The sequence below is a fragment of the Globicephala melas genome, chromosome 3, assembly GCF_963455315.2.
Source record: "Globicephala melas chromosome 3, mGloMel1.2, whole genome shotgun sequence".
NCBI classification, from domain to species: Eukaryota; Metazoa; Chordata; class Mammalia; order Artiodactyla; family Delphinidae; genus Globicephala; species Globicephala melas.
Window position 1 is genome coordinate 56624940 of NC_083316.1, and position 26386 is coordinate 56651325.

The window sequence follows — 26386 nt, forward strand, 5'->3', positions numbered from 1 at the left end:
TACATGCCTCTGGAGAATTTTTTTTTTTTTTTTTTGCAGTACGCGGGCCTCTCACTGCTGTGGCCTCTCCCGCTGCGGAGCACAGGCTCCGGACACGCAGGCTCAGCAGCCATGGCTCACGGGCCCAGCCGCTCCGCGGCATGTGGGATCCTCCCGGACCGGGGCACGAACCCGCGTCCCCCGCACCGGCAGGCGAACCCTCAACCACTGCGCCACCAGGGAAGCCCTGGAGAATATTTTGAAACACAGAGTGCTATGGGCTGAATTGTGTCCCCCTCAACACCCCCCCAAAAAATCCATATGTTGAAGCCCTAACCACCAATGTGACTGTGCCTTTAAGCAGGTTAAAGTCTTATTAAGGTTAAATGAGGACATAAGGGTGGGGCCCTAATCCAATAGGATTAGTGTACTTATAAGAAGAGGAAGAGAGAGACTAGAACTCAGCTCTCCATGCGTGGCTGCGTGCACAGAGAAAGGACCATGTGACAACACAGCAAGATGGTGGTTGCTGAAAGCTAGGAAGAGAGACCTCACCAGAAACCCAACCTCTGCCACAACCTTGATCTTGGACTTTAAGCCTCCAGAACTGTGAGAACATAAATTTCTGTTGTTGAAGCCACTCAATCTGTAGTAATTTGTGTATGACTTTGGGCAAGTTCCTAATGGCTTAGTGCCTCAGTTTCTCCATCTGTAAAGAGGAAATGATACTATCTACCTCACAGGACTACTATGAAGATTCAGATAATGAGGTCATAATTAATGGCTACTATGGTGGCAGCAGAGTGGGTACTCTGGATTCAAAGAGTCAAAGGATTTCAGATGTGGGTTCAGCCTACCTCAACTGTGTGCCCTGGGGTGAGTCCTTTCACCTCTCCTAGCTTCAGGTTCTTCATTTTAAAATGAGGACTCTAGGGCTTCCCTGGTGGCGCAGTGGTTGGGAGTCCGCCTGCCGATACAGGGGACACGGGTTCGTGCCCCAGTTCGGGAAGATCCCACATGCCATGGAGCGGCTAGGCCCGTGAGCCATGGCCACTGAGCCTGCGCGTGAGGAGCCTGTGCTCCGCAACGGGAGAGGCCACAACAGTGAGAGGCTCGCATACCACAAAAAAAAAAAAAAAATGAGGACTCTGACTAGCTGATCTCTGAGGATCCCTGTGGCTCAATCCTCATAGGAGAAAAATCTGCATCATATCAATAATGGGAGATATTGTGACTTTCAGCAGTATGTTAAGCAGTATGAAAAAGAATGTAATAAACTATCTTCTGATGTCCTGTTCCTCTGGAGGTAAGTAGTCATTCCCAGCATTTCTGTGTAACAGGAGATTTGCACGTTAAAAAATGCCGTTCTCCATATGATCGTGGCAGTAGTTTTCATAACCACTGGTTACAAACATATATCATGGCAAAATGCTACTAAGCATTTGGTATTGCTCTTAAATTAATTTTTATTTTAATTAAGTCCAATAGCAACCTCATTTACTTGAAAAATAGTAACACTTTCATGGGAGACACTTCATTTATCTCATTCACAGGCCATGCTTAGGACCCATTAACTTCTTGCAGACCCCTCTAGATCACTCCAAGACCACTCAGAGGGCAATTTGGGAACCAGTAACAAAGGAGACATCTTCTCAAGACTTCCCCAGGGAAGTGAAGGAGAAAGATCTTTTCTTTCCAATCCTGTCTCCAGTTTGAAACTGAGCCAAAAGGTGCAGGGTGCTTGTAGACTCTGGGAAACTTGCTCCTGGTCAGAGTGTCAAGCAGTGTTTAGACACATGTGTAAACCCTGGGCTTCCTTGGGGACTGCCTGTGTGGTAAATAATCTTCCCTGGGACCAAAAGGCATTCCCCTCAGTAGAGCCAGAGCATGAAAAGGTGGCAGATTGGCTGCTTTCCTCTTTGGGTAACATTTATCATCAAAGAGAGACATTACCCTTGATGCATGAAAGGATAATCCCTTAAACTGAAATCACTGTTCATTATGATTGTTGAGTATGCAAGGCAACAGATTTGGTTACGGGAAACATTGGAACCTGTGCTTGAAAGATGTAGTTTTCAGTCACTCTCTTAGTCTCAGTTTGCTCATCTAAGTATGAGAGTGAGGGACTTCCTTGGTGGCTCAGTGGTTAAGAATCTGCCTGTCAGTGCAGGGGACACGGGTTTGAGCCCTGGTCGGGGAAGATCCCACATGCTGCGGAGCAACTAAGCCCATGCACCACAACTACTGAGCCTGCGGTCTAGAGCCCACGAGCCACAACTACTGAGACTGTGGGCCACAACTACTGAAGCCTGCGTGCCTAGAGCCATGCTCCGCAACAAGAGAAGCCACTGCAGTGCCCACGCACTGCAACGAAGAGTAGCCCTCACTCACCACAACTAGAGAAAGCCCATGCACAGCAACCAAGACCCAGTGCAGCCAAAAATAAATATATGAATTAATTTTAAAAAGATATGAGAGTGAAAATAATGCCATATTCAATGAGTTGTTGTTAATAAGATAATTAAAAGCTCTTGATAAACTCCAAAGCACTATGAAGATAATTGTTAGTTATTAATTCTAGTATTATCATGGAATTTTTCAAGTTAAAAAATACTTGTTTCTTTTTCTCCGTGGAAATCTGGCAACCCAGATAGAAAACCTTTTAACAGCATACAAAAATAACCAACTTAATCCCCCAGAAAAACCTGTGTGTGATTGTCAGCCTGTCAAAGATGACTTCTGTGCATAAGAATGATCCATAGAAGCCCAAATGTTGATTATAAAACCTCAAGTGTCTTCTTGCCTCGAGCCATTTTAGATGAACTATTCAGAACACATCCAAGTAATCAGTTTGCTCTGATAGAGAGGAGTAACAAGGAGGAGGGCTTGATTTCCCCTGCTGGAGAGGAGGCACATCCATTATTGTCTACCTTTCCACAGATCACCTAGCTAGCTCTTTGTTCTTACTTAACAATATGGCTTCAGGCTTAAGATTTGTGACCAAATTTATATGCTAGGGAAGACCATGTTAGTTACTTTACAAGAAGGTCCAAAAATTCACAGACAGAAACAAAACCAATTAGGCCAGTTGGTATGCAGTATTTTCTAAAATTTAAGGGTATATTTATACTTTGGGAGGGGAATAATTATTTTACATTGTATGTTTGACATTAGGTTCTTAAAAGTAGAATCTTATTAAATGTATCATCAAATACTTACTTCAGTCTTGCCTTCTCTGTCTTGATAAGAGAACACTTCCAATCCAAATTATTAATTAATATCCAATTAAAATCCCAAAGCATCTTCTTGGATACTGATGGGGCACAGGATTCAGACCTAGACTGATAGCATGTTACGTCGATTTGAGGAAGTCTTGTCATTTCTCTGCGCTTTCTTTCCTCATCTATAAAATACAAATAAAAGTGCTTCCTAATAAAATGAAATGAGAAAATAATAAAATGAGATTGAAAAAGCTATAATCGTTATATAAATGTTAGTGATTGTTGTTGCTATTACTGGAAAGGTATTAGAATAAGAAATGTACAGTTATTCTCCGTGACCCAAATGCAATGACTGATACCAACATTATTGTCACTTCCCTTACCATCTCATTGCAGTAGGAACACCCCTAGGAAAAAGATGTATGTATTCTGAAATACAGATGAATTGATATGGTGCCTGAGACTTGCTTCACAAATAAAAAAGCAAGTTGTAAAATAATACAAGCTATATGTTTCCTTGTAGATAGGTATAGATCTGGAAATATGGATAAAGATATAGACTTAAATGGAGAGCAACAGAGACACAGATGTAGAGATGGATACAGATATAAGGTCTCATAATACCAAAGTGAGGGCAGAGATCAAGATGGCAGAATAGAAGAACGTGGAGCTTACCTCCTCCCACAAATACATCAAAAATACGTCTACATGTGGAACAATTCTCACACAATGCCTATTGAATGCCGGGTGGGAGATCTCATACAAACAAAATTGCAAGAAAAATCATCATGTAACCGTGTAGGATAAAAGAAAAAAAAAAAAAGAATTGGGACAGGACCTGCACTCCTGGAAGGGAGCTGTGAAAGAGGAAAGGTTCCCTCACCCTGGGAACACATTTCACTGCTTGGGAGATCAGCTGGGACAGAAAGGGAGCTTCAAAGCCTCAGAGGAGAGTGCAGCAGCTGGGCTGCAGCAGGCAGAACAGAGAGAAACCAGCACAGAGGGTCCTGGCCACCTCCCTGCACTCTCCAGGCCAAGATACAGATATGCTGGTGTGCATGGGGGCTGGGTGCTGAAACTCGGTCTTCAGCGGACAGACCCGGAGAGAGGACTGGGGTTGGCTGCACAGAGACAGCCTGAAGGGGCTGGAGTGTGGTCCGAGCTGTAATCAGGTACACAGAACTGAGCCTGGGTCTGCCATTGGAGTCACACTGTTACTGTGCACAAAGGGAGAGGCAGGGCCCTGCCACAGCAGCCTCATTTTCAGCGTGCCTACAGCAGGCACAGCTCCACCTCGACGAGTTCTGGCAGTGTGCAAGCACCAGTGGCTTATCCACTTGCAGAGGTGGGGCTTAAATCTGAGCCCATTCCCAGGGGCCATGCAACTTCGGAAGCAGGGCTAAAATCTGAGCCATCTCCCAGCGCTGTGTTCCCTGTGGATTTATGTGCCGCCAATGGCTTTGAAAGCTCAGTGCCTGTGGGACATCTGAGCAGATTACTGGTGCTCCCATGGCTGGGGTGGGTCCAGCATCAACAGCTGCGGGCTTTGAGGGCACAAGTTCATGCAGAAGCAGGGTCAGGGTATGGGCTAATGTCATAATTCCCACAGCAGATCCAGGTGCATGACTATAGCAGCCTTGGTGCCTGACTTCAGCAAATCTGTGCCAATGAGTCTGTGCTGGTGGCTTTGTGAGCACAGCACCTGAGGGACACCTGGGCTGATTGCCTGCATTCCTATGGTTGTGGTGGGGCTGGGGGCAGTGCCAACAACAGTATACTTTGTGAGCCCACACAACAGGTGGCAGGCGACACCACAGAGTGCACCTCTCAGTAGACAGCTCCTGTGGAGGAATACACAGCAGCTCCTCTCTTAGCAGAAGTGTTCCAGTCCCGCCTACCTCACACCACAGCTCAGAAATGGATCTGGGGGCTTCTACTCCAACAACTGGGGAGCAGCCCCTGTCCCAGACAGGGTCTGTCAGGGCTCTGACAACCACAGAGCAAAGAGGAGGCTCTGCTCAATATACAATGCAGGCTCTGGTCATCACAATACCAATCACACCCCCTATCAAGGGGATAACAGCCAGCACACACTGAGGAAAGACATGGAAGGCATCTATACTAAAAACAACCCTCACGCCAAAAATATTAGATTCGCACAATCTACACAGGGATGCTTCCACATAAAAACAGCCCTTCAAGACCACAGTAGGTAACAGTTTCTTCTAACCTCATAGAGTCAGAGAAATATAAGTAAAATGAAGAAGCAGAGGAACCACTCCCAACTAAAAGATCGAGAGAATTCCTCTGAAAGTACAAACAATGAAAAAGCCCTCTCTAGTCTACCAGATCCTGAGTTCAAAAAGGAGGTAATAAAAATACTGAAGGAATTAAGAAAGGTTATCAATAGAAATGCAGATTACTGTAAAATAAAACTAGAAACTATAAAGAAGAGCCAATTAAAATTAGAAAACTCATTTGCCAAGACAAAAGCTAAGCTAAAGGCAATAAATAGCAAACTGAATAATGCAGAAGAACGAATAAGTGATCTGGAAGATAGAATAATGGAAATCACACAGTTAGAACAGCAGACAGAAAGACAAATGAAAAAATTGAAAGCAATATATGAGACCTATGGAATAATATAAACTGTGCCAATCTACACATAAAAGGGATCCCAGAAGGAGAAGAGAAAGAAAGGGGATCAAAATGTATTTAAAGACATTATGGCTAAAAACTTCCCAAACCTAAAGAAGGAAACAGATATCCAGGTACAGGAAGCACAGAGAGTCCCAAACAAGATGAACACAAACAGACCCACACCAAGACATATTTTAATTAAAATGGCAAGCGTTAAACGTGGGGTTTCCCTGGTGGCACAGTGGTTGAGAATCTGCCTGCCAATGCAGGGGACACGGGTTTGAGCCCTGGTCCGGGAAGATCCCACATGCTGCAGAGCAACCAAGCCCGTACACCACAACTACTGAGCCCACGTGCTGCAACTACTGAAGCCCACGCGCCTAGAGCCCATGCTCCGCAGCAAGAGAAGACACTGCAATGAGAAGCCCGCACACCACAATGAAAAGTAGCCCCCACTTGCCACAACTAGAGAAAGCCCACGCGCAGCAATGAAGACCCAACACATCCAAAAATGAATAAATAAATTTATTTTTAAAAAAGAGTTAAAGGTAAAGAGAGGATTCTAAAGGCAGCAAGAGAAAAACAAAGAGATAGTTACAAGGGAACCCTCATAAGGCTATCAGCTGATTTCTCTACAGAAACATTACAGGTCAGAAGGGAGTAGCAAGATATATTCAAAGTCCTGAAAGGGAAAAATCTGCAACCTATGATACTCTACCCAACAAAATTATCATTTAGAATAAAGGAAGAGATAAATAATTTCTCAGACAGGCAAAAACAAAAAGAATACAGCAAAAACTAAAAGAATACCTATTCTAAAAGAAATACTGAAAGGACTTCTCTAAATAGAAAAGAAGCAAAAATCTATAGAAAAGAGAAAATCACAGTTGGAAAGTAAACCACTTAAATAAGCCAGTACACAGATTAAAAAAAAAATTCTGGTGAAAGTGATGATAACTACAATGAACAGAAAAAGGATAAACATGAAACTGTAGAAAAGAACATCAAAATCATAAAACATGTGGGGAGTAAAAAAAATGTAGAATTTTTTTTTGAACATGCTTTAGCCTACATGATTACCAGTCTAAAGAAAGTAGATATAGTAATGAGTTAACATACTTGAAAAACAGGGTAACCACAAATCAAAAACATACAATAGATTCACAAAAACCAAAAAGAAAAGAACAAAAGCACAATACAAAAGATAATCATCAAATCACAAAAGGAAAAACATAAAGAAATGAGCAAAGAAGAAATACAAAATCAACTGGAAAATAAGGTTTAAAATGGCAATAAATACATATCTATCAATAATTACCTTATATGTCAATGGACAAAATGCTCCAATCGAAATACATGGAGTGACAGACTGGATAATAAAACAAGAGCCTACAATATGCTGCCTACAAGAGACCCACTTTAGGGCAAAGGACACACATAGATTGAAAGTGAGGGGATGGAAAAAGATATTTCATGAAAATAGAAATGACAAGAAAGTGGGGGTAACAACACTCATATCAGAAAAAATAGACTTTAAAACAAAGGATAAAGGACACTACATAATGATAAAAGGATCAATACAAGGAGAGAATATTACATTCATTAACATATATGCACCCAATATTGCAGCACCTAAATACATAAAACAAATATTAACTGACATAAAGGGAGAAATTGATGGGAATACAATAATAGTAGGAGTCTTTAACACCCCACTGACATCAATGGACAGATCTTCCAGACAGAAAATCAATAAGGCAACAGAGATCCTAAATGACACAATTGAACAGTTAGACTTAATTGACATTTTCAGGACATTACATCCAAAAAAAGAGCAGAATACACATTCTTTTCAAGTGTACATGGAACACTCTCTAGAATAGACCAAATACTAGGGCACAAAACAAGCTTCAACAAATTTAAGAGGATAGAAATTATTCCAAGCATCTTTTCTGACTACAACAGCATCAAACTGGAAATCAACCACAGAAAGAGAAATGAGAAAAAAAGATTACATGGAGACTAAACAACATGCTACTTAAAAACCAATGGGTCAATGAGGAAATCAAAGAGGAAATTTAAAAAATACCTTGAGACATATGACAATGAAAACACAACCATACAAAATCTATGGGGTGCAGCAAAAGCAGTCCTTAGAGGGAAGTTCATAGTGATACAAGCCTTTCTCAAAAAAAAAAAAAGAAAGAAAGAAAAGAAAAATCCCAAATAAACAACCTAACCTACCACCTAAAAGAATTAGAAAAAGAAGAACAAACAAAACCTAAAGTCAGCAGAAGGAAGGAACTAATAAAGATCAGAGAGGAAGTAAATAAGAGATTTTAAAAATAGAAAAAATCAATAAAACCAAGAGCTGGGTCTTTGAAAGGGTAAAAAAATATTGACAAACCTCTGGCCAGGCTCACCAAGAAGAAAAGAGAGGACTCAAATTAAAAAAACTTTAAAAAAAGAAAGGATGGTGGAGAAATAACAACAAATACCACAGAAATACAAAAAAAGACATAAGAGAATACTATGAACAATTATATGCCAACAAATTGGACAACCTAGAAGAAATGAACAAGTTTCTAGAAACATACAGCCTACCAAAACTGAATCAAGAAGAAATAATTTGAACAGACTGATCTCTAGAAGTGAAATAGAACCTGTAATTTAAAAAACTCCCTGCAAAAAAAAGTCCAGGACCAGCTGACTTCACTGGGGAATTCTACCAAACCAGGAAGAACTTATACCACCCTTCTCAAACTCTTCCAAAAGACTGAAGAAGAGGAAACATTCCCAAAGTCATTCTATGAAGCCACCATCACCCTGATACCAAAATCAGACAGAGATAACACCAAAAAGGAAAATTACAGGCCACTGTCTTTGAAGAATATAGATGTAAAACTTCTCAACAAAATATTAGCAGACCAAATCCAACAACACATAAAAAAGATTATACACCACAACCAAGTAGGATTCATCCCAGGGTCATAAGGATGGTTCAACATATGAAAATCAAACAATGTGATACACCACAACAAAAAAAGAAAAGATAAAAGCCACATGACCATCTCAATAGATGCAGAAAAATATTTGCTAAAATTTAACATCCATTCATGACAAGAAAACAAAAACAAAAAGACCAAAATAAAAAAAAACTCTTACCCTTACCAAAGTGGTTATAGAGGGAACCGACATAACTCACAGCCTACATAATACTCAAAAGTGCAAAGCTAAAACCCTTCCTGTTAAAATCTGGAACAAGACAGGGATGCCCACTCTCAGCATCTCTATTCAACATGGTGTTGGGAGTCCTAGCCACAGCAATCAGACAAGAAAAAGAAATAAAAGGTATCCAGATTGGAAGGGAAGAGGTTAAATTGTCATTATATGCGGATTACATGATACTCTATATAGAAAACCCTAAAGATTCCACACAGAAACTACTAGATCTGATAAACGAACTCAGCAAAGTAGCAGGATACAAAATTAATATACAGAAATTGGTTGCATTTCTTTACACTAACAATGAAATATGAGAAAGGGAAAGTTTAAAAATCCCTTTTAAAATTGCATCAAAAAATAAAATACTTAGGAATAAACTGACCAAGGAGGTGAAAGATTTCTATAGCTGAGAATGATAAGACATTGATAAAGGAAACTGAAGATGATACAAAAATGGAAAGATATCCCATGCTTTTAGATTGGAAGAATTAATATTGTTAAAATGGCCATACTACCCAAAGTGATCTACAGATTTAATGCGATCCCTATCAAATTACCCATGATATTTTTCACAGAACTAGAACAAGTAATTCTAAAATTTATGTGGAACCATAAAAGACCCAAAATTGCCAAAGCAATCCTGAGGAAAAAGAACAAAGCTGGAAGCATAACCCTCCCAGACTTCAGACAATACTACAAAGCTACAGTAATCAAAACAGTGTGGTATTGGCACAAAAACAGACATGTGGATTGATGGAACAGAATAGAGAGCTCAGAAATAAACCCACATGCCTACAGTCAATTAATCTTTGACAAAAGAGGCAAGAATATACAATGGAGAAAAGTCAGTCTCTTCAGCAAGTGGTGTTGGGAAAGCTGGAGAGCTGCATGTAAATCAATGAAGTTAGAACACTCCCTCACACCATATGCAAAAATAAACTCTAAATGGCTTAAACTTAAATATAATACATGACACCATAAAACTCCTAGAAGAGAACATAGGCAAAATATTCTCTGACATAAATCATAGCAATGTTTTCTTAGGTCAGTCTCCCAAGGCAATAGCAATAAAAGGGAAAATAAACAAATGGGACCTAATCGAACTTACAAGTTTTTGCACAACAAAGGAAACTAAAAATAAAACAAAAAGACAACTTACAGACTAGAAGGAAATATTTGCAAACAAAGCCACCGACAAGGGATTAATTTCCAAAAATACAAACAGCTCATACAACTCAATAACAAAAAAACAAACATCCCAATCAAAAAATGGGCAGAAGGGCTTCCCTGTGGTGCAGTGGTTAAGAATTCGCCTGCTAATGCAGAGGACACAGGTTCAAGTGCTGGTCTGGGAAGATCCCACATGCCGCGGAGCAACTAAGCCCATGCGTCACAACTACTGAGCCTGTGCTCTAGAGCCCGCGAGCCACAACTACTGAGCTCATGTGCCACAACTCCTGAAGCCTGTGCACCTAGAGCCCATGATCCACAACAAGAGAAGCCACAGTGATGAGACGCCCACATGCCACAACTAGAGAAAGCCTGCACGCAGCAACGAAGACCCAATGCAGCCATAAATAAATAAATAAATAAATTCAAAGAACTTTTCAAGGCAATGCTTACTTTTAAATTCTAGAGCTAAAACAGACATTTAAATCAAACCTTCTTTTGCAGATGGGAAAACTGAAAGCAGAGAAATCACACAGCCAGGAGCCTTGGTCCCCACCTGCCAGGCCAGCACCTTCTCAACTGTCTGCCTCTGACTCTAGAGTGACAGTGATATAACCCTGGCTCTCACAGTCTGATAGACCTAGAGGTTCTTCTTCCTTCTCCTAGCACAAGGAGTCTGTAAGTAAATGAATAGACTCCCTTTTCCAACGCTCTTCTTATAGGTTGTTTATTACATAAAACACAGATTCACACCTAGTTTGGCACTAGCATTCCTTGTATTGTAGAGCTATCTCAAATCCCAAACCAATACGCAACTCACTTTCTTCCTTCGACTTCTCTCATGAACTTGCCTCAGAGCCAGGTCTGGCATTCAATAATTATATTTAAATACATGTTTTAAATACATGTAATAATAATTACACTTATTGAGTGCTTACTCTATGCCAGGCACTATTTTAAACATTTCACATGTTGTGAACAACATATGGCCACAACAAGCCTATGAGAAAGGTGATACTGTGCCCATTATAAATGTGTAAACTGAGACATAGAGAGCTTTAAGTAACCTGCTTAATTAGCAAGCAGTGGAGCTAGACTTGGACTCAGACAATCTGACTCCAGAAAACGCATTCATAACATCTCATGAGGTTTTTTGTTGTTGTCGCGAGGGCGGGGGGTGTTTTGTTTTGTTTGAATAAGATAGATGTTTGTTTCTGTGTTGTGCATTATAGCACAGAGACGCAGGATCCAGGACTGCGGGGAAGAATCTGCTTTCCTCAACGTGTGGCTTTTATTTCTATAGGCAAGGCTGTCACTGGGCTAGTTGCCACTTCCTGTCACTGGGAAGGTGGGAAGAGGCAGAGGAGCAAAAGCAGCTTCCCTCTCTCCCAGCAACTTTTCGCTTTGAAAAATTTCAAACCTACATTAAAAATTAGATTTCTAAAAAATAGAAACCAAGAACATTTCACCTAGATGTATTGATTGTGGACATTTTGCAGCATTTGTCTCATCTCTCTTTATGTAACTAGGAAAATGCTGAAAGTTACACAAAGGAATATTTCGTACGATAATGTAGGGAAGATCAACAAGCCAGTTAGAAACATTACAAATGATAACGGTTGACTTGATGACATGAAATATTGTGGATGGTTTTTTTATTCCCTCTATTATTAGAAAGTTTGTCCCACAAACAAACAAAGCAAACAAAAAAAAAACAGAAGTTTTTTTTTAAAAAATATCAGAGCCACAACAACACAAACATTGCCAGTTTAGCCTCTCCATACAATAGAGAGAATAAAAAGATCGGCATCTGGTTGGGTGGAAACAGAACGGACTTCAGAACCTGCATACAAACTCCAGCTGAGGTTGTGCTGGACTTTGTGATGATTGGGCAAGTTTTAGCCTTCTGAATCTGTTTCCTCATATGTAAAATATGTGAGGACTCACTACAAATCTACATTTTCAATGATTCCTGGGCAAAACTTTGAAGTCTGCCTCTTAAACAAGTCCAATGTAAGTGGTTCACAGAACATATTCTGAGAAACACTGCGTAGGAAGGGAGATAACTAAAGAATTTGTGAGATGGAGGAAGAGGTCCCAAACCCTTTACACTGTCTCCTCAGCTCCCCAATTCCCCATCACTGCTGCCTGTACCCTTACCCTCTCACACATTAGAAGATGCCCCAAAATTTGCCTCTCTGACTCCAGTTTGGTCTTCTCCAAGTGAAGTCCTCCTATACCCTGTACCCTACCCCCAATCTGTTACCGACCAGGGTTCTTGGCTGCCTTAATCAACAGAAATTGATCAGAAGCCAGACAAGAAATTCACGCAAGGCTTTATTGGGGCCCCTGCTGCAATAGGGGGGGGGAGCAGGAACAAACAGCAGGCTCCCTTGCTTGCTCGCTCCCCGACACGGGGGCAAGTTTGTCCCTTATATGGGGTGAGGGTAGGGGTGTGTCCAGGGGTCAGGCCAGAAGGGTGGCTTAGGTGGTTTGCGTGCAGGGGCATGCGCAGTACCCTGCTTTTGCTCCCAACCCCCTGCTTTTGCTCCAGGCTCTTCAAAAGTGGTAGCTGGGTTTTTGGTCTCTTTGTATCTTTTGTCCAGAATTTGCCCTAACTGCGCATGCATGCAGTTATTTTTAGTCCCATACAGTTTCTTTGTATTTTGTCGCTGGAGGAGAAGTGTGTCCAGGTGCAAGTATTGTAGCACTGCAGCAAAGGGTCCCAGGTCCCAGCCTGTCTCAAATCCATCCAAGTTTTCCCACCAATCTCCAACATAAAGCTTCTGCTTCAGACAGCCCAGTCTGCCTGGACACCACTATGACCTACACCACCTCCCACCTGGCCTCACTCTCTGCCTCCTGTTCAGAGCCCTGCTTAGATCTTGTTCTTCAAAGAAACCCTCTATTGCAGCCACCCTGAGTTCTCCCCTCCTTAAACGATTAGCATTTAATTCTACCTTGCAATATTCTCTACCTAGCTCACTTGTTTTATTCTGGTCATCTTTATTGTTTTTTGTTCGTTTGGTTTGGTTCGGTTTGGTTTTCGGCCGTGCGGCATGTGGGATCTTAGTTCCCCGACCAGGGGAACATTTCAATACCCTCAACTTCTACTAATCTAAGTGACCACCAGTCTGAATTGTGTCACGGACTACCCCACCTACCAGCTGCTTAGCGAAAGTCTCAGTTCATTCGATTGTCCAACTACAGACATCGGAGCTTCTCAAGCTTGAGTGTATTCACAAATTACCCAGGAATCTGAACAAAATGCAGATTCTGGCTCAGTAGGTCTGGGTGGGGCCTGAGGGCCTGCATTTCTAACAAGCTCCCAGGTGATGCTGATGTTACTGATGCATCGTACATTGGGCGTAGATCACCTGATGAGATTCATACATTGGGCATAGATCACCTTAATCACATTCTCTAAAATTTCCAACAGAAAATATAAACACAATTACATAATTTCATGTGATTTGTTTCCTGAAAGATAAGAATGATTATGTTTAAAGAGAAGTCAATTTTAGACATGAATTTTAAAATACAATTGTAGTCTTCCTAAATGTTATCTCCATGGATAGACATCTTTTTAGAGCTGAAAGAGGTCCTTTAAGGTTGATGAATATTGACTTCAGGAAGTGATCCAAAACAGAACACAAACAGATTCATTTAAAGCAAAGCTTAAATCCAATACTTTCCCCCAGCTGTACTATTGATGACTGCTTGGCTTTTTCTTTGCAGTAAATGTACACAAACAAATCGAAATGCACTCCCCTTATGTTCAAAAACTTCTTCATGAGAATAGGATCCAAGTTCATATGCTCATCTGCTGTGCAAAGTTTATTTAAATATGACATACTTAAATAAATTTATGTTATTCAAATTAATTCCTTTGAAGTTGATTAGCCTAATACAGATTTGACTGTGGAGATAAATGTCAAAGGTCAGAATATTCTAGTTCACCTTTAATGATATTAAGGCCCTGTATTTATTTATTTATTTTTTAACATCTTTATTGGAGTATAATTGCTTTACAATGGTGTGTTAGTTTCTGCTTTATAACAAAGTGAATCAGTTATACATATACATATGTTTCCTCATCTCTTCCCTCTTGTGTCTCCCTCCCTCCCACCCTCCCTATCCCACCCCTCTAGGTGGTTACAAAGCACAGAGCTGATCTCCCTGTGCTATGCAGCTCCTTCCCACTAGCTATCTAGTTTACGTTTGTTAGTGTATATATGTCCATGCCACTCTCTCACTTTGTCCCAGCTTACCCTTCCCCCTCCCCATATCCTCAAGTCCATTCTCTAGTAGGTCTGTGTCTTTATTCCCGTCTTGCCCCTAGGTTCTTCATGACCATTTTTTTTCTTAGATTCCATATATATGTGTTAGCATACGGTATTTGTTTTTCTCTTTCTGACTTACCTCACTCTGTATGACAGACTTTAGGTCCATCCACCTCATTACAAATAACTCAATTTCGTTTCCTTTTATGGCTGAGTAATATTCCATTGTATATATGTGCCACATTTTCTTTATCCATTCATCTGTTGATGGACACTTAGGTTGCTTCCATGTCCTGGCTACTGTAAATAGAGCTGCAGTGAACATTTTGGAAAAAACCCAATCCAAAAATGGGCAGAAGACCTAAATAGACATTTCTCCAAAGAAGATATACAGATTGCCAACGAACACATGAAAGAATGCTCGACATCATTAATCATTAGAGAAATGCAAATCAAAACTACAATGAGATATCATCTCACACCAGTCAGAATGGCCATCAAAAAATCTACAAACAATCAATGCTGGAGAGGGTGTGGAGAAAAGGGAACACTCTTGCACTGTTGGTGGGAATGTAAATTGATACAGCCACTGTGGAGAACAGTATGGAGGTTCCTTAAAGAACTAAAAATAGAACTACCATACGACCCAGCAATCCCACTACTGGGCATATACCCTAAGAAAACCCTAATTCAAAAAGAGTCATGCACCAAAATGTTTAAGGCCCTGCATTTAATAACTGCTTTATTCTGGGGAGCTTGTAACACTCATATTCATCTTCCCATTAATCTTTTCTGAATTTGGTAAAGAAATAGTTTCTCTTTATAGATCTGGATTTGCAAGACTAATATGAAAAACTATTTAATTTTTCTGTAATTTGAGTAAGTAGATACTAAGTATAACATAGCAACACCTTGGATGTGATTCTCTTGAGTATAACTTCACTTTCCATAAGCATGGTTAATGGATTCACAGATACTAGCATAATTTCCTATGCACAAAAGGAACATTATAATAAAACAGCTAAATATATTCATTCCACAGATATTTATTTAGCATCTATAATAATACTACTACTAATACAATATATCATATAATAAAATAACTGATACTAATGACAATAATAATAATAACTAATGCTTATAATAAACCAGGGACTATTCTAAGCATTTTACAAAAAAGTCATTATTCTTTACAATTTTATACTGCAAATACAACTATTGGCCCTATTGCACAGACAAAGTGAAATACTGAGAAGCTAAATAATTTACCTAAGGTTATACAACTTGTATGTGACTGCTATGGTCTGAACATTTGTGTCCCCCCAAATTCATATGTTGAAATCCTAACCCCAAAGATGGTGGTATTAGGTACAGCCTTTGGGAGGTACATAGGTCATATGGGTGGATCTCATGAGTGAGATTATGGCCTTATAAAAGAGACCCCAGAGAGCTCCCTACCCCTTTCCACCATATGAGGACACATGAGAAGACTCCAGCGACAAACCAGGAAGAGGGCTCTCACCAGAACTCAACCATGCTGGCACCTTGATCTTGGACCTCTCGGCCTCCAGAACTGTGAGAAATAAATTTCTGTTGTATATAAGCCACCCGGTGTGTGATATTTTGTTATAGCATCCCAAACAGACTAACTCTATGGCAGAGCCAGGACTAAAACTCAAACAGCCTAGCTTCTTTATCCAAGCTCTGACATATGCCAGACACCACCCCAGGTAACGATGATCACGACAAAACGTGCTTGTGTGGATAGGCAAGTATGTTGCATTCATAATACCTCCATCCCACTTCTAACCATCAGTAGTTATTATAACCTTCTTTCCAACTGGATTCAAATTTAGGCTCAGAACCCTTCCTAACCCAGTGTTCCAGGCAGCTATTATCAATCAATTGGAGCTGACACATGAATCAAAATTTATTTGCCATTCCTGACTGAGTGCATAAAACACAATCACTAGTCCTTAAATACTTTAAACGGTTATTAAGTTGGTATAGCTTGCAAATGCTTATGTAAAGCAGGTATATTTCTTATTAATATTGATCTCAACTTCTGTTTAGTAAACTTTGATTCGGTCATGGATCCCATGCTTTGGCTCCTGCCTTCAAAGTATTTCCACGTTGAAATCCTTTACACATTCCCTACATAGGCTTTAATATTTCTAGCCTAAGAATTTGGGAAGGATCCATAAACTCCCTGAAATAGTATGTTATTTTATGTTATATAACTAGTTACTTTAATAACTATAGGAGAAATTAAACTTAGATTCCTACCTCCCACAACCTAAGTACATTCAGATTTAAATTTTTTTTTATTAAAAATATCATACTGGGAAAAATGTTAAATTACAGTTTTACAATCGTAGAGAAGGGAAAACTTTCTCAAGCATAACAAAAGTCCATAAGCAATAAAGACAGACAGGTTTCATTGCATAAAATTGCAAAACTTCTGTACTGCAAGGGTACTTACTATAAGCAAAGTTAAAAGACAAACGACATCATTTCTGGAGAGCTGAGGTATTTGTGGCCACCTAAATCTGAATCTCTACACACATCCTCCAAAAAACTATACAGGTCAGCAAGAAGAAAAAATGCACATACAGGACTTCCCTGGTGGCGCAGTGATTAACAATCCACCTGCTAATGCAGGGGACACGGGTTTGAGCCCTGGTCCAGGAAGATCCCACATGCCACAGAGCAACTAAGCCCATGCGCCACAACTACTGAGCCTGTGCTCTAGAGCCCGCGAGCCACAACTTCTGAGCCCACGTGCCACAACAGTATACTGAAGCCCGCGTGCCTAGAGCCCGTGCTCTGCAACAAGAGAAGCCACCGCAATGAGAAGCCCGTGCACCACAATGAAGAGTAGCCCCCACTCACCGCAAGTAGAGAAAGCCCACATGCAGCATCGAAGACTCAATGCAGCCAAAAATAAAATATAAATAAATAAATAAATCTATTTAAAAAATGCACATACATAAATCCCACAACTCATCATAACTAAAAAACCAATAATACTACAAACTTTAAATTATCTGTAATTAAGGAAAAAACACATCAATTTACAGCAGCACTATATCTAGATCTTCCACTACAAGTCTTTGCAGAGACCTAAGGGAGGGTTTCCAGAAAATCTTCATGGAAGAGAAAAGGGAATTAAGCTAAAATAGCTCCCGGAAAGAGAAAGTCCATCTTAAGTATCAAAATATTGAAAATGTTCTGGTCATAAGAGTACTGACTAAAGGGAAGACACTGAAAAGTGATGAGATTCAAAGAGGCAGTTCTGGAAAGACTGGGGAAGAAAAGGATAAAAAGAAAATCAGAAGCAATCTTTGGATACTACATAAGGAAGGCAAAAAGAAACACCAGAGAAAGATTCAGGGTCCTGCAAGGCAAGAGAAAACCAAAAACTCAAAGGACACACAAACATTATTTGGGCCAAATTATTCTGGGGCCCTATTCTGTGCACTGTAGAATGTTTGACAATACACTTGGCCTCTACCTACCAGATGTCACGAGCACACCACCCCCTAGTTATGACAACCAAAAATGCCTCCAGACATTGCAAAATGTCCCCTGGGGTACAAAATCACATCCAGGTGGAACCACTGACCTAGAGCAATAATTTGTTGAATTGCTGATTGATTTGTTTGTTATTTGAAGACTCTTCTTTAAATGTTTGCCTTTTTGTGGTAAACCATTAAGAGGAAAAATAAAGAAAATTAAGGAAGGAAAAGAAGCTGTACTCCCTCATTCATTTATTCATTCATCAAATTTCTATTGGATGCCTGCTAAGTAATAGGCATTGTTTAAAAGATGAATAGGTAAGACGTAGTCACAACCCAAATTTTAAGCTTTCCATATCACTAATTTAATTTAATATTATCATGGTTTGATTAACTTCTATATTTCCAAGAAATTGATGACATGATTGTTTCGAACCTAGGATCTTAACACACAATCAAAACATTATGTATGTGTCATTTTACTACAAATATTTAGAAAACTCACCGAGGATAACTATATTTGGTGTTGGCATTGAAATTTTCTGTATCTGTGGATATATCAGTCAGCTGTTGCTTCAATAACGTGTATAACAAATAAACATAAAATCTCAGTGGCGTATAAAAATAGGCATTTATTTAACTTGCACATCTATGATCAGCTGATCTAGGCTGGGCTCAGTTTAAATGGCTCTACTCCATGTGTCCCTCATCCTCTTCCTTCTATCACCAGACTAGGCATGTTCTTCTCATGGCAATCGCAGAGGCACAAGAGAAGTGGAATCGTGTAAGACCTAGGTTCAGAACTGGCACACCATCACATCTTCTCCATTCTCTTCAAACACAATATCATAGGGCAGATAAAATATACCGCACCCATGGAGGTGAGAAGAACTACAAATTCACATAGCAGAGGACATGGACACAGGGAGGGTTGAAGAATTATGGCCAATGCTGTAATTTACCACAGTGGAGAAAAAAACTTAGTCTTGTTTTATTATCTCAAAGTTAAGATTTCTGAACACAGATTCTGAAGTTAAATTAATGATGACTACAAAAGCAGAATAATAATTTTCAACAATGCAAAGAAGATTAAATAAACCATCAACCTCACAGGGGTTATTATTTAGCATATTTTTATTATAACAGCAGCAATACCAAATTCATCTACATTAAAGCAATTCATTTCTAAAGACCAATATTTCAATGATAAATGCCAATAAATGAATTTTAGTATCATATACGTTACACATTTTGTAGCTATTTTCAGCAAGAAACTTTTCTGATGTCCTTATCTATATTCTATATTTGTTCTTAAAAGGAATTTTCCTGAAACATAACACTTCTTAAAATCAACTACTGATCCAATAGATTTAAATTTCTACATTCTGTTATACTACAGGGGAAAAATAATTGGATTTTGCTTTCTCATTCATGACTATTTAAATATTCAGTTTCTGAGGTTACATTTTAGTGCGTTTTTATGTTTTATTCAGGACACAATGTTCCAGCAAATATCACAAGCCCAAATCAATGGCTTATACTGACATTAAATATGCCATTAACATGCTTGTTCCCAGAAAAGTTCAATGAAAAGCTGTCAACAAACCTGCAGAGAAAGCCTTGTTGCATTCAAAATAAATGATTAAAAGAGGCACTGGAAATAACTTAAAACCTTTAGAATGATGAAGAGAAGAAAAAGTAATATGAAAATATCTAGCTCTCTGCTTGGCAAACAAAATTTATACCAATTTACATATGCCTAGAGCTGACAACAAAACCAAGTTCATGCCATTTTCCACAGTATTCACGAGGTTGTTCCTTTCATCTCTGTGACTTAGATGCTTACAATGTAATGTGACTAACATCTTAGAGCCCTGGTCTTTGATGTCCCATCACCATGAGCAACAGTGAGATCTCACAGAGCAGCACTCTTTAGAAAAACAGCATTGAAAGATCAGCAACTCAAATAGTGGCACAAAAAAGAAGATAGCATATTTCAGGTAATAGAATTATTTAATTATTTTTCATTCATTCATTTACTAAGCAAAGACTGCTTACTGGCCAAGACTTGGAAAGGTAATAGATGTCCCACCAGCTGGGATAGATCTTGAAAGTGCAGAAGGAGAGAAGGCTGGGCGTAGCCCAAGGAAGTGGAGTGAGTGAGAACTTCTTAGTACTGGGAAGTAAAGAATGAGAGCATCTGCTGCTATGGCCCGTGAGCTTTACTCTGTAGGAAGTTTGGTAACACACCTGAGGCCGATAGCGCATGAAATAAACTTTCAGGTTAGAGGAGGACATGCTGTTGGCAGGAGGTCATGAAGGCAACAGCAGAGAGAGGTGCCAGAAGAACTTGAAGACCAGACCAAATCCAAGGTATAGGCTGAATCACTTATATTTGTCTGAGGCTGTCTAATAATAATTCATATTAATAATGATGACCCCAGAGTTCCTCAGAAAATCTCTATATAATATACTGTGATAAAGAAGGAATTGGGTTGGAGAAAATTTAACACAGAATCATAGGTTGCATATAGATGGATGTATATGCTCATTTGGCTCTTTTAAGAAATGCAAGAAAAAGGAAATTCCTTTTCAAATTCCTTTCTGAAAGATTTTCATGAAAAAAATTGCTGCATATTTTTAACAACTTTATTGAGGTATAATTTATTTTTTAATATTTATTTATTTACACAATGGGAGATTTGCTTTATTTCTTTTTTAAAAATTTTTATTGGAGTATAGTTGCTTTACAATATTATGTTAGTTTCTACTGTACAGCGAAGTGAATCAGCTATATGTATACATATATCCCCTCTTTTTTGGATTTCCTTCCCATTTAGGTCACCGCAGAGCATTGAGTAGAGTTCCCTGTGCTATACAGTAGGTTATAATTTATATACAGTAAAAGGCATACACTTAAAGTGTACACTTTGGGGAGTTTTGATATACACAAACATCTGCGAAACAATCACCAAAATTAAGATAATAAACAAATAAATAAATATACTCAATACCTCTGAAAGATTACTCATGCCTCTTTGGAATGCCTCCCTCCTACCGCTCTGCTCCCATGACCAATTCTTTGGCAAATATAGATCTGCTTTCTATCACTTTAGATTATTTTGCATTTTCTACAATTTTATATAAATGGATCATACATTATGCACTCTTTTTTGTTTGGCTTCTTTTACTCAGCATAATTATTTTGAAGTTCATCTGTATTGTTTTGTGTATCAGTAGTTCATTCTTTTAAAGTTGCTGAATAGAATTCCATTATATGAATATATAAATAACTTCTGTCTGTTTACCTGTTGATAGATATTTGAGTTATTTCTAGTTTGGGGCTATTAAAAATAAAGATCTTAAGACCGTTTATGTATGTCTTTATATGGACATATGCTTTCACTTCTTTTGGATTAATACCTAGTATTGGAATGATCAGGCAGTACGTACATGCTTAACATTTTAAGAAAATGCCAAGCTGTTTTCCAAAGCTATTGTACCATTTTACAGTTCTGCTAGCAGCGTATGAGAGTTCCAGTTGCTCCACAACCATACCCTCACAGAGTAGGGCCAATCATTTTCAGTTTAGGATGTAATTGTATCTCAATGTACTTTTAATTCGGATTTTCCTAATAACTAATGATGTTGAGCGTATTTACTATGTGCTTATTTGCCATCCACATATATATTTTGGCAAGACGTTCGTCCAAATCTTTTATCTAGTTTTAATTGGGTTGTTTGTTTTCTTATTATTAAGTTTTTCTTACTATTAAATTTGAAGAGTTCACTAATATTTTCTTCTGTAATATCTAATCTGTATTAATACAATCTAGTATGTTTTTCACCCCCAGAATTTCAGTTTGCGTCTTTTTTATATCTCCCCTGTCTCTACTTAACACGTTCAACCTTTCCTTTAGTTTCTTGAATAGATAGCATATTGTTATTGTTTTAATGTTCTTGTCTACTAATTCTATCATTTGTGTCATTTTTTGTCAGCTTCTATTAACAAACTTTTTAATCTTATTATGGGTTTTTAATCTTATTATGGGTTGTACTTCCCTGTTTTTTGCTGGTAACTTCCTAGTGGATGCCAGATATTTACTATACTGTTGAGCTTTGTTCTGACACATGGTCAAGTTACTTGGAAACTTCAGGTCTTGCTTTTAAGCTTTGTTAGGCATGACAGAGCAGCATTTAGAATAAAACTAATTTTGTTCTTCTACTAAGAGAAAATGCTTCTGAATACTTCACCTGATGCCCCATGAATTATGACATTTTCCATCTCTGCTGGTGGGAACAGGCATTATGCCCTGTGCTGTGTGAGCCAGAGAGACTGCTCACTCTAAGAGTTTTGAGTGGTTTTTCCCTCCAACGCGGTTGACTTGTACATATATGCCTGAGCTGATCAGCACTCAGTTGACAAGTGCTCAAAGGGAGCCTATGCTGGTCTCTGAAATTCTCTCTATGTGCATCTCTCTCCTTTCTACTCTGCCTTGTGAACTCTTGACCATTTGACCTACCTGAACTTCCAGCTTCAGCCCCTTAAACTTGGGGAGCCCTAATTTCCCCTCCCTATACCACAGCCTATAGAAACTGTCTCAAGACAGTAAATTGGGGCAACTGTAAGACTCACGGGATTTGTTTTTCACTGTTTTTCATTATCTGGTGTCCAATATCTTGAGAACCATTGTTTCATATATTTTGCCCTGCTTTTCACTTATTTCGGGCAAGAGGGTAAATCTAAACATTATTACTCCACCATGTCCAGAAGTGAAGCTCCAAAAAATAGTTAAATATTTTAATCTCAGCAAAATAGGTTCTTTTTAGTATAAGGGTATTTAAAAATAAATTTACATTACATTAAAGTCTACCTTCTCCTTTGATGGCAGATAAACCAGGTTTTACTATATGTTGTCATTCATAATGAAGCTGTCCAGCTGTAAACACCAGGAAATAATGAACTCTGAACTAAAAGTTTTATAGCTCCAGATGCACATTTGCAAGGAGCAACAAGAAGAGATAAACAGTTAACTAATTTGAGGAGTCAACACTTTAGATGTTACCAAACTGTTGAACTTTGAATGTCTTTGCTAGAGTAGTGCCTAACAAAGACTAAGGAAGCCTCTGCATGTGGGCACACACCCCTTTCGGGGAGCCTTTCTCAGTTTAATTCACCCATTCAGCAAACATTTATTAAGCTCCTATCTGCCAGTGACTATTTAAAACTCTAGAGATACAGCAGGGAACAAAGCAAAGGTCTCAACTTTCATGGAACTGAGTGGGTACAACAGACCGTAAGCCAACATAAAATAATTCTGTTGAGAAAAACTGAATCAGAATAAGGGGATCGAGAACTTCAAGGGGTAATATTTTAGATGGATTTGTCTGGGAAGGCCTCTCTGAGGAGGCTGGTTACATTGGATTTGAATGAAGTGAAGGAAGAAACTATGCAAAACTCTAGAGAAGAACCTTCTGGAAAAAAGGAACATGTACAAATACCCTGAGGCGTAAATGAGGAGAGCTGATTTAAGGATTCCAGTAGGAACCTAGCCTAAAATCAGCAAAAACTAGAAACCACTTTGTTTTGTTTACCTACATTCATTCATTCATTTATTCATATAATAAACTACATATCAAGCAATCACTGTATGTGTGAATGCAAAGACAAATTGCCTAAAAAATATCACAAGCCCAATTTAATGGAAGAGGATCCAATATATAAATAACAAGCAATGGTCATAATAATGAGGGTAATGGGTCTTCAAGTTTAAGGGTCTAAGGGTGTGTTAATTCTAAGAGATCTGACCCACTTGGCCATGTGTGACTGGCCTACTGGGCTCTATTTGCATGAACGGCAAAGGAGTGTGCTGCTAAGGGACGGAAGATTTGAGGGACAACATGATTTATGTAAAGATGAGTAGTAGCTCTTGAAAAAGAAGAGCACTTCTGAGCACAGTAAAGGGCATACTAGTTAAGTCCTCTGGCTCTGCCTCTCTGGGTTTATGCCCAAGTTCTTTAGAAGACAGATAAAGAGCTTTACTGTTGAAATCTCTATAAGAAACCAGAGCACCAGGCAATGCTGCTTGGGAAATAGTTCATACTGGGCCCTCCTTCACTGGAGTGACTGCTGGAGCACACGGTAATAAGGCACAGTAACGATGTCAGGGATGAAGTAGCCAGAGCCACCATGAACAGAAACCCATACCAGCCAAGGCCAAGAGTCAGAGTAGCCCCATGGGGTCACTACCTGAGAGAGGAAGAAATGCTACTGTAGCCAGTAGGACTGTGCTTATTGAGCACAAGAGGACATCCCTGGGGACTCCTTAAATTAACCCCTGAATTTTTCCCACCGGAAATATGTGACTTTGGAATAATACATACTTCGGTTATAATCTTACACCAGCCACTTACTAGATGTGTTAGCATGGGCAAAGTACTAGTCCTCGTTGGACCTCATTTTTTCATCTGCTAAACAGGGATAATAATATCACTGTTAGATGTTAGGTTTACTGTGAGGTTTAAACAGCATGTGGTAAGTGCTTAAACAATGGTGGCTGTGTTTTTATTATAATTACTATTATCATTATTATTATTATCATTGAATTTTAGGAGATCTGAAATTCCCAAAAGTTGGTGAGTAAAGATTAATAATGCTTATAAACTGTTATTAGGATTCAGTTCTACCCTCAATCTCTTATGCCCCGGGAAGCCTGGAATAACATTAAAACCAAGTACATGACTTTGGGTAATTTAAGTTCCTTGAGTCTTAGTTTCATCATCTATTCAACAGAGTATTAATGATATCATCTCTTTGCTCCTCCCTGGGTTGTTACGAGGTCCCCTTCCAACGATGGGCATGGAAAGTACTTTATAGAGTGCTGTTCAAAAATCAGTGATGTCCAGCTGTCGTGTCTCTCACCAGCTCTGCTTTATGCAACTCTTGGGACTGAGAAAACTCACCTTCAGGCTATTTTCAGGTCTGTAAGATGCAGCTGCTCAGAGTCAGTTGTTACATGGCTAGAAGGCTCTACAAACCACCTGTTAAGGGTGCCCCATGCAGAAACCCTGGGACAATCTTTCTCTAGCTCCTGACTCATGTCGCTAAAGGGACCAAAGGTAAATATCTTTTTCCTACTGTTCTGCTGTATTTACTTCCTGTTGCCTAACTACCTGCCTCCAGCATCAGCAATAGCCTCTGAGCCCTCGGGTATATTTATTTTCCATCTGCTCCTTCCCTGCTAGTAACAGCATTAATGAGCCCCCAAAGATCCAGTTCCTGGAAATCATTCAGTGTAGTAGAGGGATCATTTTCTCCCTTGGATTTTCACACATTGGAGTGTGACTCCAGTCCTCATGATCCAGCAAAGCATCATTTAAACCAGTGGGCTCCCTTACCTTGCCCAGGTGCATATGTGCAAAAGGGACAATACTGACTCCCTGAGAAGGAAAATTAAATCCAACTAAAAGGTACAAAGACTTAGGCTTTAAATAAAATTAAAATTTAGGACTTTTAGAAGGAAAATTTGAAGTAAAAAAATGCAAGAAGAGGGGCTTCCCTGGTGGCGCAGTGGTTGAGAGTCCGCCTGCCGATTCAGGGGACACGGGTTCGTGCCCCGGTCCGGGAGGATCCCACATGCGGTGGAGCGGCTGGGCCCGTGATCCGTGGCCGCTGAGCCTGCGCGTCCGGAGCCTGTGCTCCGCAACGGGAGAGGCCACAACAGTGAGAGGCCCGCGTACTGCAAAAAAAAAAAATCTGTCTTTCTTGTTTCTTTATGTGTAAACAGCTTAAAAGGACATCACAGGACAATTGAAGAAGAGATGTGGTTTAAAACCTTATTAGGATTCTCTAAGTATAGGCTCCCTTCCTTAAACCCTTTTTTCCCAATTTAGAATCAATCATCCTTTCCCCCTAGGTAAAGGTGTTTTCTTTTTTTTTCCTCTCTGACCTGTCTAGAATGTAAAGCTATATGATGGCTGTCAGAATCTTCTCCCTTGTTGAGGAAAGTAATGATTCCTCCTTTATATATATCACAGCTTTAGGGACTTTACTGCATGTAAAGTGAGAAAAGCAACTTCCGGTGCCTAAAATCAGATTTTTCACTCTAAATTCTAAAATCACATCCTTTCCATTGTTCCAACTGTACTTTGGTTAATGAATTTTCCCTTTCCCCCCCACAGTAATCTCTATAGAGCATGAGGCTTTGGCCAGAGCATTGGAGGTGGAGTTAGAAGATCGGGGTTTAAGTCTTGGTCCTTCCACTTACTTGTTGGCAACAGCCAAATTTACAGCTGTGAGATGGGAAGTACTACTGGTCCCACCTACTTCTCGAGACTCTTGTGAAGATGA

General features: G+C 39.5%; 1 protein-coding gene across 3 annotated transcripts in view; it reads right to left on the bottom strand.

Moving 5' to 3' along the window:
- Positions 1–26386, bottom strand: part of ZNF366 (zinc finger protein 366) — a 328855-nt gene that overhangs the window by 221938 nt on the left and 80531 nt on the right. The window contains exons 1-2 of one of the 3 annotated variants that reach the window (XM_060295875.1): positions 14658–14770; positions 3199–3382 (exon numbers count right to left, since the gene is read on the bottom strand). The exons of 1 other annotated variant lie outside the window; for it this stretch is intronic. The gene's annotated coding sequence lies outside the window, so the exon portion shown is untranslated. Of the gene's footprint in view, positions 1–3198; positions 3383–14657; positions 14771–26386 lie in introns of those variants that run through there. One more of the 3 variants, XM_060295882.1, reaches the window with a different exon arrangement.